The sequence below is a fragment of the Gekko japonicus genome, unplaced genomic scaffold (genome assembly GCF_001447785.1).
Source record: "Gekko japonicus isolate JY-2015 unplaced genomic scaffold, Gekko_japonicus_V1.1 scaffold452, whole genome shotgun sequence".
In the NCBI taxonomy this organism is placed as follows: domain Eukaryota; kingdom Metazoa; phylum Chordata; class Lepidosauria; order Squamata; family Gekkonidae; genus Gekko; species Gekko japonicus.
In genome coordinates this window covers 856,997-868,534 of record NW_015167545.1, presented here as the reverse complement: position 1 = coordinate 868,534, position 11,538 = coordinate 856,997, and the positions used below count along the sequence as shown (strand labels likewise).

General features: G+C 45.6%; 1 protein-coding gene across 1 annotated transcript in view; it reads right to left on the bottom strand.

Annotated features, from left to right (window-relative positions):
- Positions 1-10,599: 10,599 nt before the first annotated feature.
- FAM64A (family with sequence similarity 64 member A) overlaps positions 10,600-11,538 on the bottom strand; it is a 5,913-nt gene continuing 4,974 nt past the window's right edge. Inside the window, exon 5 of the mRNA XM_015413652.1 lies at positions 10,600-10,641. The gene's annotated coding sequence lies outside the window, so the exon portion shown is untranslated. The remainder of the gene's footprint in view (positions 10,642-11,538) is intronic.

Genomic DNA, 11,538 nt, shown 5'->3' with positions numbered 1-11,538 from the left:
AGCGGTCTCCCGTCAAAGTACTAACCCTGTTTAGCGTTCGAGATTGGATGAGATCGGGCTATACCATGCCACCTTCCCTCCCATCAACAAAACACACAGTTAGACCCAAAATGTATTTTTTTAAAAAGGCTACCAAACTAGGATTGCCAACTCTGGCTTGGGAAATCCCTGGAGATTTGGGGGAAGAGTCTGGGGAAGGCAGAATGTGGAGACCGGCGGAAGCTCAATGGTGATATGGTTCCATAGAGTCTACCCTCCAAAGCTGCAATTTCCTCCAGGGGAAACTGATGTCTGTCACCTGGAGATCAGTTGTAAAACCAGGGGTCATTTCCTGCAGGAGCGCACAGGAGCGGAGCTCCGGCAGTAAAGAGCCCAGGGAGCGGGCACATGCAACAAGCCCTCATTTCGGGGGGGAACGCGGGGGAATGCAGTTCCCCCGGGTGAGGTGCGGGGGCGGGGCACACGACGAAGCCCCGCCCCCTGCTTCCAGCCGCCCCGCTTCCGGCCCTCATTCAGCCAGGAGGAGGCAGGAGAAGAGGGAGGGTAAGTTGCTTCCTCCTTGCCTCTCCCCACCCCTGCCTGCCTGGAGCCAGGGAGGGCCTTGGCGGGGCTTCCTCGCACTCCCGCCGGCCTTGCAGGTCCACCGCCGGGCCCCTGATGTCAGGGGGTGTGGCATATGCTAATGAGTTATGCTAATGAGTTCCCCTAGCTCTTTTTCTACGAAATGACCCCTGTATAAATATGAAAATTACAAAAGTGATACTAATACATTCAAATTGTAAATCCAGTTACATAAGATAGAAGATAACAATGACGGCGGGACAGTGGTCTCCGGAATGCAATGCCGTTTCAACAAACGTCTTCTTCTGACCAAGAATCTAAAAGTAGATGATGTGTGGAAAATTGCACTTCAATAGAAAAGCTACCCGATTCACATGGAGTTCAATAACAGTTTCACCTATTTCATTGCACAAGTAATGGAGAAAATCTCTCTCAGACGAAATAAAGACCACCGTCCCGCTGTCGTCGTTATCTTCTATCTTATGTAACTGGGTTTACAATTTGAATGTATTAGTATCACTTTTGTAATTTTCATATTTATGACATTATTGCTATCATTAAAGAAATATTGAGCACACTTTACACAGTTCCTGTGGCTCTATCTTTTCATGTCTACGGACTGTGACCATATTTGTCTTTGACCATCCATAGCAGCCAGAGTTGCTCAGATGCCATCTACCTCTGTATACCAGTTGCTGGAGATGAGGAGCCCTTCCTGTCCCATTCCAGGCCTGTTCTGGGGGCATCTGTTTCAACAGAAGGCTACTCTAGAGGGACCTTTGGTCTGTACCAGCAGGGTCCCTCTTTTGTAACCAGCACTTTGGACTGGGAGAGCAGCACAAGGGGTGGGGGCATTTACGCCTCCCAACCAAAAATGGTCCCAGAAGAGCATTATTGTCCCCATTTTGAAAATGGATGTGTACCGTATCAGCTGAATTGGCTCAATCCTTCCAGCTGAAGCTTAAACACAGTTGTGCCAATTTATTTGTTCCAGTCAGTTACTTTTAAAATATAAAACATATGGCTTGGGGTTTTTTCGGCAATAACATAGCTACTCCTTGGAAATTTCTCCTCAAATTTGAAATTTCACAAAGATTCCCTGAACATAAGGAATAGGTAGCTTCAAACAATATCTCTGTGGAGGATTGGCTAGTAGGTCTGCCGACTATGATCTGGGGAATTCCCGGAGACGTGGGGAAAGAGCCTGGGGAAGGGAGGGTTTGGGAAGGGGAGGGACCTCAGCGGGTGTAATTTTATTTTATTTATTTAACTTTCAATGTATTGACCGCTCACCCCCTAAGGGCTCTGAGTGGTTTACATTGTACAATTATTAATTACATTACCTTACTAGGGACACACACACAATGAGGGGAAGGGACTATCTATCAGGCACCCATGGCAGGGTCTTAGTTGTTGTTGTTTCTTACGGAGGTTCTTCAATCCGGGCGACAGCGTCTTTGGCGCAGTTCTTCCTTTCGGTCGCAGCAACTCCTTCCGGGTATGGACCCACAGCGCACGACGGCACATGCTACCGTAGCCAGCCTCTGTCCCAATTGGCTCCGGCCTGCCGCATTGCCCCGCCGCGCTTCATCTACTTGCCCATTCGGGCTTTCAAACCGCTGGGTGGGCGGGAGCTGGGACATGGACCAGGAGCTCACCCCGGCCACGGTGGGACTCGAACAGCCAAAGCTGTTCGGTCAGATGGAATGCAGGCTTCACTTACTGCCTGTGCCACCGCTCCCTTTAATGTCATAAAGACCACATTCCAAAGTGGCCATTTTCTCCAGATCAACTGATCTCTGTAATCTGTGTAAAAAAAGATCTGGAAGAATCAAAATAAAGAACACAGAAGGAATGTACTCAGCTACAATTTGGAAAGCAAGCAAAGCTTTCATTAGAGGAATCTTATTAGCAATTGCTGTCAAGAAGAAAAGAAACAAATTAGAACTAACCAAGGCATTAGTAGAAAAAATCTAGAGACTGGAGCAAGAGCATTAAAAAATTCCAATAAAGATATACTAGCAGAAATTAGTCAATTAAAAAAATTGTTAGATATGCTAAAAATGGAAGAGGTACAGACAAAAATTAAAATTTCTACAACAAAGGCACTTTGAACACGTGAACACAAGCCTGGCAGATATTTGTCGTCTGAGGAAGGAGAAAGAAAAAAGAGTAATAACATGTACAAAGATAGGAGATCAAATCACATTTACTGGAAAAGAAATACAAGAACAATTTATTAATGCTCTTTCAGGAATATACAAAAAGCAGTCTGTCTCAGAAAAAGGAAACAGAGAATATCTAAAAGATACCCCATTTACAAAGTTTATGCCAGAACACAGAAAAAAATTAAATCAAACAATAACAATTCAAAATATTTCCCAGGCAAAAATATATGAAAAAGGACAAACCATTATAAACATTTTGAAGAAGTTTTAATGATACCACTGGAAAAAGTCATGAATGAGATAGCACATAGTTTCGAGGGAAATTTTTGAGAGACAACTAGTAGTGTTCCAAACACTAAAAGGGATTTTATTCTGTCAATCACCTGAATCTGTCCGAATTTTATTCTGACAGTCCCCTGATCTTTCACCATTGGTACTTTAACAAACACCTTTGAGCATCTGTGTGAAGAAAGGTGTGTATTCTTGTTTAAACTTTTTCTTTTATTGTTTTGGAAGGGAGCGAAGATAAATTCTTGCATCATATCATAAGGAAAAAGGAAATTGTTGGCATTATTATTTGCTGCTGACACAATTTCTCTTTCCCACAGCCAGAATTGGCCAGTGTAACTGGTAGCAGCTGCAGGAAGTTTCTTTGGGGGGGGGGGGGAAGGTGGAGTATTTACTGAACATAAATTACTGTGAGACTGATAGGGCTGCCTTAAGCTATAAAGCAGACTCACATGCCTGACACAACCCCCCACAACCTTGAACTGAAAAATTGCTGCCAAGGTGAGGACTGATTAATTAGAATACAGGAAACTCTGAAGAAACTACAGAGGATGCTGTTCTGAGTCTGACCCATTTCTTCACCATCTGCTGCTGCTGCTGCGGTGAATTTTCATACCTCTGTTTAGGAGTGGCCTGAAGATTTCGTCGTTGTGGTTGCTGTCAAGTCGCAGCTGAGTCTTATGAGACATGAGCAGTAATTCCAGGAGATCCCCAGGTCCCACCTTGAGGCTGGCATCCCTAGCCCATTCAGTCTAACCTGTAAGCACCATCAACATGAAGAGTTATGGTGATTAGGGTTCATGACTGTGGAGAACTAAATGTTAACTGTGCTGATGTTGGTCTAAGTATACGTAGATGGAGGTCAGGAATAGTGGCTACAATACAAATATACCCATCTCTGGCTGCCTTTCCTTTTCACAGTTACAGACAGGGCTTTTTTTGTAGAAAAAGCCCAGCAGGAACTCATTAGCATAATAGGCCATGCCCAACAGCAGGAACTCATTAGCATATTAGGCCACACCCTGACAGCACAGCTCATTCGCATATTAGGCCCCCCCCCCATGTTACCAGAAGCGTGGTCATCCAGCCACACCTACCTTTTGCTTCTTATTCTCTTTATCTTGTTTGTTGTCAAAACGCAGGGCTTTTTGCATGTTAGGCCACACACCCCTAATTGTAGCCAATCCTAATGAGTTTCCGTGGTTGGGTGTGGCCTAGTATGCTATTGAGTTCCTGCTGGGCGTGGCCAACTTGGTAGCCAGCCAGAACTCCATTCCTGTGCGTTCCTGCCCAAAAATAGCCCTGGTTACAGATGAGCACAGGGATTGAGAAACAGGCAAACAAAGAGCGACCTCGAAGGTGCAGAGGTAACTCTGGCGTGCAGGTCTTTCTCTGAGGATGTATTGCAGGTCAGAGGATATCCCGCCCTATAGGAGTGCCTGTTTGCCTCCACTTCTGCTCTACTTATTTGTGAATCAAGCAAATAGTATTTCAAAGGTGCAATAAATCTCCGTGTGCTGTCATCCAAAGGAATCTGCACCCAAAAAAGCCCCTGGAACTCCTCACCGCTTAGAGAAGTAGAGAGAACACACTGTTAAAGGAAGGTGCCAATTCCACACCATCAGGTCTCAAGTTTGATGCTTGCAAGAATGGACATAGTTCTGATTATGATTCTCATCCTGTTTGTTTGACTGGTTTCACAGATCGTCAGGTTTGGACTAATTTAATATTGTTTAATAGGAAGGAACCCTCCTCACATATCTGCCTGATCTTTCCAAGAGATGTTCAGAGGTGGTTTGCCACTGCCTGGCCCTGCATAGCAATTCTGAACTTCTTTGGTGGTCCCACCTAAATTCTAATCAAGGCTGACCCCTGCTTAGCTTTTGAGATCTACCAAGATTAGGCTAGCCTAGGCCATCTGGATCAGTAGCAGCCAGAGACAGGGCTTTTTCAGTAGTGGCCCCTCACTTATGGAATACCCTTCCTCCTGAGGCTTGCTTGGCATTAGGGATGTGCACTCAGTATATACTGAGCCAAATAAATACACAGAAAATATCTTATTGGTATGTTTTGATTATTTATTCAGATTAATCAGATCTTAAGAACATAAGAGAAGACAATGTTGGATCAGGCCAATGGCCCATCCAGTTCAACACTCTGTCACAGTGGCCAAAAATACCAGGTGCCATCAGGAGGTCCAGCAGTGGGGCCAGGACACTAGGAGCCCTCCCACTATTGACCCCCCCCCAAGCACCAAGATGACAGAGCATCACTTGCCCCAGAGTCCCTATCTATACCTTGTGGCTAACAGCCACCGATGGACCTCTGCTCCATATGCCTATCGAATTCCCTTTTGAAGCTGTCCATGCTTGTAGCCGCCGCCACCTCCTGTGGCAGTGAATTCCATGTGTGAATTACTCTTTGGGTGAAGAAGGACTTCCTTTTATCTGTTCTAACCCAACCGCTCAGCAATTTCATGGAATGCCCACAAGTTCTTGTATTGTGAGAAAGGGAGAAAAGTACCTCTTTCTCTACCTGCTCTTTCCCATGCATAATCTTATAAACCTCAGTCATGTCACCCCTCAGCCATCATTTCTCCAAGCTAAAAACCCCAAGCACTTTAACCTTTCTTCATAGGGAAAGTGTTCCAACCTTTTTTTATTTTTTTGCCTCCACATGGCCCTGACCTGCAGATTTAAGTATCTGCAGATCGATTCTACCACAAGCCATTGCCTGGAATTCACTTAGGCACAGTAGCAAACATAGGTTTCTGACATCTGCCCTTGCTCCAAAGAGCTTAGGGCACTTTACATGGCTTTCATCTTCCTCAAAACCCAGTGGGGTTGGTGAAGCAGGGAGCATCTGACTAGCCCAGACTAGTCTCGAGGCAGTCTGCAATGCCCTTAAAGGGAGATCACCTTGGTCTGCAAACATTTTCTTTCATCATGTATAGGATGCAAGGGAGGGCGAGGGGACTTCTGCAAAGTTCTTCATTTAGTACAGAGGAGGAACAGCCCAAATGTACACAGAACCTGCAGCAGCGATTTGTGAGTCTTGCTGTGTGTTTAACTTTGCTTAGCAACGGACTGTTTGTCTACCATTTCGCTCTACCAGAAATTTCAGCCTGGATTTTCCCTTTCCTTCAACCTGCCTTTTGCCCACTTATTCAGATAATAATTCTAACAAAGGAAGTTCTCGGGGTCATTTCCTCTGGTGTTTGTTCATTATTACCTACAAAATCAATAAACAACAATCAGAGGTCATTTCGGGGAGGATCGCAGTTCCCCCAGGTGAGGTACGGGGGGCGGGGCACACAACAAAGCCCCGCCCCCTGCTTCCGGCCGCCCCGCTTTTGGCCCTCATTCAGCCAGGAGGCAGAAGAGGGAGGGTAAGTTGCTTCCTCCCTGCCTCTCCCCACCCCTGCCTGCCTGGGGCCAGGGAGAGCCTTCACGGGGCTTCCTTGCACTCCCACCGGCCTTGCAGGTCCACCGCCGGGCCGTGTGGCCTTATGACACACTTCCGGTGATGTCAGGGGGTGTGGCATATGCTATTGAGTTATGCTAATGAGTTCCCCTAGCTCTTTTTCTACGAAACGACCCGACAACAATACTCTTCCCTGCTAGGTTGCTTTGTCTGGGATAGCATATCTTGGAAAGTTTCCATATCATATCACAAAACTGTGATGAGAAGGTCCTGCGACTGATGGACAAATCATACCCTACGTTCTCTTTAAGCCCCCCCCCCCCCAGTTTGTGAAATCTGATTTTTTTTTCTTCACCATCTTGGAATGGTTTATTTATTGTTGATGATTTGTGCATTTTATTGTAGGTAACCAACCAGGAGCGAGATCTTGGAGTTATAGTAGATAACTCACTGAAAATGTTGAGTTGGCTGGTAATGCACACACACATTTTCAAAGGTGCTCTGCACCCAAAAAGGCAAGAAGCAAGCTTATTGTTTTACATAAATGCTAAGATTCTCAAGAAATTGAACCCTGTAGCACACTGTATACTTTTTCTGCACCTGTACCGAATTGTGGCATACTGCTACCTGATGCCTTTGTGAGGATTTTGAAGAGTGCCAAACATGGTAGATTGCAGTGGAAAGTGTTATCAAATCGTGGCTGACTTAAGGCAACCCAGTAGGTTCTTAAAGGCAAGAGTCATCCAGAGGTGGATTTGCCATGGCCTGCCTCTGTGTAGCAACCCTGGACTTCCTTGGTGGTCTCCCATCCAAGTACTAACCAGGGCTGACCCTTCTTAGCTTCCAAGATCAGGCTCGTTTGGGCCATCCAGGTCAAACAGCAGTTTAAGAGGGGGTAAAAAAGTTAGTCCGGACTTCATGGCTTTACCATAATTAACTGGGTCCAGAATGCACCCACATCTGGCCTTAAAGGTATACATAGAAACAAGTTTTCAAAAATGGAAACTCTCTCCATAAGAATGGCCCCGAGTTTTGTTATTGTAACTTCTATGTTAGATTTTCTGTAGCGTCTATAATAGCTGAGAGATTAAATACTGTTTGTAGAAATACATTTCCTTGGTTCAGGCTGCCATTGTGAAAGGATGTATACTAAAAAAAAAATGATATCAGAAAATATGTTTTGAAGACACAGGAAATACCAACCAGCAACCAAGTATTGTAACATTTTTGGACACAGAAAAGGCATTTAATAGAATAGAAAGAAGCTTTTCTGGTCATGCAGGTAGAACAATTCAACAGCTGCAGTAAAGGTTGTGTACATGGATCTCAGTGGATTATAAACATTCAACAGATTTTTTTAAATGGCACTCTGCCTCAGAATATGGAATTAGAAATGAGAACATAGGAGGGACGCCCACCATCTTTGCAGTCCTCCATGGGCCACAGCTGCCCTCTTCCTCCCGTACGCATATTGACCCATAGTGTTGTTTCATATTAAGAGAAGCAGGGGGCTGTGCCTCAGTGGCAGGACATCTGCACAGCAGGCAGAAGGTCGCAGGTTCAATCCCTGGAATCCCCAGTAGAAAGAATCAGGTGCTAAGTGATGTGAGACCCTGAGACCCTGGAGAGCCATTGCCAGTCTGAGTAGACAATACAAGCCTTGACAGACAAAGGGTCTGATTCAGTATAAGGAAGCTTCATCTGTACATATGAGGAAGAACCTGAGGCTCATCCACAGCCAAAAACAACAACAGAAAAGAAGAGACATGAGCAAGGAAGAATACATAAGGGGAGTGCCAAGTCAAGTCATTTATCCTGTGCACACCTAGTTGGGGGTAAACCTCAGTGAACATGAGAGAGCTGTCTTCTGCGGAGAAGGGCCTAAGACTGAACTGGGAGAGAGCAAAGAGAGCCTCACACAGAGCAACGATCATCACTAAACAAGGCTAAATGACAACGCTTCCCTGATTCGCGGAAATCTATATCTCCCTCTCCCCAGTCTTCAGTCCTCTAACCCTCCAGAAGTATATTTTCATATTTAAAGCAATCTCTTTGCTCAAATGAACCAATTAAAAAATTTTTGTTGATGGTTTCCCTTTAAAAACTTTCAGTGTTGATTTTCTTCTTTTCTAAAAAATTACTTTCAGTGTTGATTTCCTTCTCTTAAAAAACCCCTCTTTTTCCAGTGTTGACGGTTTCTTTCTGCTTTCTCTCACAACCCTTTTCCAAGCACAATCTCTTTGGGTGAGTGTCCCTGGTATTATTTTTTAAATAAGGGCAATAAGTGAAGCTGTGGACTTTAATGCCTTTACGTGCAACTTTTCTATAGCCTTTTCATGGCTGTCTTTTTACATTTAATTTTGGCAGAAATCACTGAGGTTTAAGCAGAAGGCTTTGGGATTAATTTGAGGAGAGTTAAGAACAGCACATTTTCAGATGTATTTTTGGGGAAATCTGTGCTTTGCTGAAGAAGATGACGATAAGACACAAACCTAGTAACTTTTCAGTTTTTAAAAAAAAGGACAAAAAAGCTGCCTGGATGGGAGACCACCAGAGAAAGCTCTACAGAGGAAGGCGATGGCAAATGACCTCTGCTTCTCACTTGCCTTGAAAGCCCCTTGCTTGGGGTTCCTGTAAGCTAGCTGCAACTTGATGGCACTTACATACGCATTATTAATGCATAATTCTTGGATATTTAAGGCTGCAGCTAGTGCAAGGGACCTCAGCCTTTTTGAACCCGTGGGCCAGTTTGGTGTAGTGGTTAAGAGTGCGGACTGTAATCTGGGAGAACCGGGTTTGAATCCCTACTCCTCCACATACAGCTGCTGGGTGACCTTGGATCGGTCACAGTTCCCTCAGAACTGTTCTCTCAAGAGCAGTTCTCAGTCAGAGCTCTCTCAGCCCCACCTACTTCACAGGGAAGGAGATTGTAAGCCTCCCTGAGACTCTGAGTGAAGGGCAGGGTATAAATCCAATCTTTCCTTCCGAATTATAACACAAAATGTCCACCCTGGGAGGTGGCGCTCCTGTATACACAGAGAAGGAGCTCAAATGCAGAGGACAAGAAAAGCAATTTTTTAAAACAGCAACAGAGAAAAAAACGACACTGTAATGGCAGTTTTTTGTAATATTGGGGAGCCATAAAAAGAGAAGATTGGATTTATACCCCACCCTTCACTACCCGAATGAGTCTCAGAGCGGTTTACAATCCCTTTCCCTCCCCACAACAGACACCCTGTGAGGGAGGTGGGGCTGAGAGAGCTCCGAGTGAACTGCCCTTGAGAGAACAGCTCTGAGAGAACTTGTAACTGACCCAATTTCACACCAGCAGCTGCATGTGGAGGAATGGGGAATCAAACCTGGTTCTCCCAAATTAGAGGCCGCACTCCTAACCACTACACCAAACTGGCTCTGGAGAGTAAAGAGTCAGCATGTACGTAAGAAGCACAGAGCAGTCATAGCAGACCCCAAATACAGACAGAGGCTGTAGGACTGGGGAGGGTCACCCCACACACACTTTCACAGGTGAAATGGTTGAACTAAGCATTGGAAGGTTAAAGTCACTGCTAGTTTCTTTCTCTGTTCCCCACTGAAGCTTCAAGCTGCTGGGTGAGGAAGCATTTCAGATCAAGGAAACGAGGAGGGGGATTACACTTCCCCCATGCTGGGTGTTAATCAGTCCATATACGCACAACTACTTTTTTGCAGTCAGACCGTTTATCCACAGCGTAATTTGGCCTTTTGTGAAGAATCTGAGTCGATGACGTGGCAGTTAAATTCCTACTTTCTCTTCTGGTTTTTTCTCGTTTCACATTTTTAATAATTGCATTATAAAAGTGTTTTACACAGACTTATGGCATAACAATTGACATGTAATATCTGCATCAGTTAAAATAAAAATGTTAGCTTTTTACGACATGAGCTTATGCCGAGTAGAGTCAGTTAAACGCAGTTACAAAAGAACCTTCACACACACACACACACACACACACACAGACGTCCATCCTTCATATGTTCACAGGTTAGGAGTCAGCCAGTCAGTTAGTAGTTTTTCCAGCGGGTTTCGGCCCATCTACTGAGCACTCGCTGCAGTCTCAACGCACGCTTCCTGAACGACGAATGGGTGCAACTCGGAGACTGCAAATGCGCAGCCTGTATGTTCTGTGCCATGATGCGGCAATAGTTGGCAATTGCTTGATCTCTGTGGAGAGGAAGAAGAATGCAGAAAGGATCACTCGCAGAAGAAGGAGAAGGACTGCATGGAGGGAAAGTAATGTTCCCCCCCGGTAGGGTTGCCAAATACCTTTTGTTCCACGGTGGGGGGCTCCTGGACGGCGTCTTGAGCGCGCGTGCCGTATGCACATCAGCCGGATGTGACGTGCTGACGCTGGGCACGCTGGCTGTGGTCCCGCCCCCAGCACGTCACCGCGGGCTGACGTGCATGCCGGGGTGGGGTTTCCCCCGGGGCCTGATTCCGCGGCGGCGGAAATCGGGCCTCCAAAGCGGGGGGAAATACGCCCCCCGGGGGGAATTGGCAGCCCTACCCCCCGGGCAGCCCACTTCAGAGCTGGAAAATGGCTTCCAAAGTGGCGTCAGATTTAAGAACTGAAAAGGCCTCTGGAATAGCTGGTAAGTGCGACTAATAGGATGTCAAATATTTGTAGAGCACCTTCGGGTGCTTTAAAACATGTTGCCCCCCCCCCACACGCCATAAATAAAATGTGTGTCTGGGGGTGAAACACCAATGTTGAGCATTGATATAAATTTGGGAAAGCGAACAGAGATGGTGGGGAAGGGAGTCCGCTGCCCCGTATCCATGCAGTAACAACATTTCTGGGGACTTGAATTTTACCTCTGTGTGGACAAAGCTGAAACTGAGATATATCAAATCACGATTTCTGCACTATTAAAAGTCAACAAATGACAACAGTAGTGCAACTGGTGCCTGCTTCATGCAAGGCCCTAACCCACTGCAATGTCAAGGCATGTTCATAAACAGTCGAACTGCTTAAGCTGAAGGCATCACATCTCTAGCTGCCAAGTTTAAATGTTAAGCGTAGAATTCCCTCTTCATTTCAGGTGCATTCAAGTGTATTTT